Source organism: Monodon monoceros, unplaced genomic scaffold (assembly GCF_005190385.1).
Source record: "Monodon monoceros isolate NGI ecotype Baffin Bay Population unplaced genomic scaffold, NGI_Narwhal_1 Super_Scaffold_3, whole genome shotgun sequence".
In the NCBI taxonomy this organism is placed as follows: Eukaryota; Metazoa; Chordata; class Mammalia; order Artiodactyla; family Monodontidae; genus Monodon; species Monodon monoceros.
The window spans coordinates 67,125,649-67,126,392 of NW_021703780.1; the positions used below are offsets into that span (position 1 = coordinate 67,125,649).

At 75.4% G+C, this 744-nt stretch overlaps 1 protein-coding gene across 1 annotated transcript in view; it reads right to left on the minus strand.

Moving 5' to 3' along the window:
* Nucleotides 1–464, minus strand: part of SFMBT1 (Scm like with four mbt domains 1) — a 132,535-nt gene extending 132,071 nt beyond the window's left edge. Inside the window, exon 1 of the mRNA XM_029242391.1 lies at nt 217–464. The gene's annotated coding sequence lies outside the window, so the exon portion shown is untranslated. The remainder of the gene's footprint in view (nt 1–216) is intronic.
* Nucleotides 465–744: the final 280 nt, after the last annotated feature.

The following is a 744-nucleotide window of genomic DNA, read 5'->3' on the forward strand; positions in this document are numbered from 1 at the left end:
ACACACACCCGCCCCGCCCCCGCCCCCAACGTGCTGCCGCCGCCCGTTGGCGCCTCAGACCGCGCGCCCGCCGCCCTCCGGCTCCCGGCGGATTTTCGTTGCCAAAGTTGCGTGGCCGCCTCGAGGGGGACGCCGCGCGGTCCACCGCCCCGGCGCCGCCGCCGCCCCTTCAGGCCGCCGCGCGGGAAGGCCCAGTCGGCGGCCCCGCTTTTTTACCTGTCGGGAGTTTTCGCGCGCGCACTCGCTCGATCGCTCGCTTTTCCCTTCTCGCGCTCGTTTTCTTTCTTTTCTTCTTTTCGTTCCCCCGTGCGGGCGCTTTTTCCGCTTGCGCCGCCTGCACTCGCCCGCTCGCGCCCTTCTTCCTGCTGGGCTCCGCGGAGCGGGGCGGCCGGCAGCTCTCCCCGCCCCCCTCCACCCGCGCTCCGGCGGAGGCGGCGGCGGCGGCGCTCAGCGCTCCGACTCATTCCAATATGGCACGGGCGCAGGGCGCATGCGCCCGCGCCCCCCCACCATCCGCGCTCCTCCCGGCAGCCCGCGCCCCTCGCGCCGCACGCGTGGCGCCCCCCGGCCTGGCCTCCCAGAACTCGCCCGCTTGTCTTCCCGCACCGCTGGGCGGTTGCGGGAGGCGAGGCGGCCGCGGACTGGGGTCCTGGGGTGTCCAGCGCCGCCAGCCGCCCCAGCCCCACGTGCCCGCAGCCCACAACTTGCAGCGGACACCCCCGAGGCCGTGGCGCAAGGCAAGCG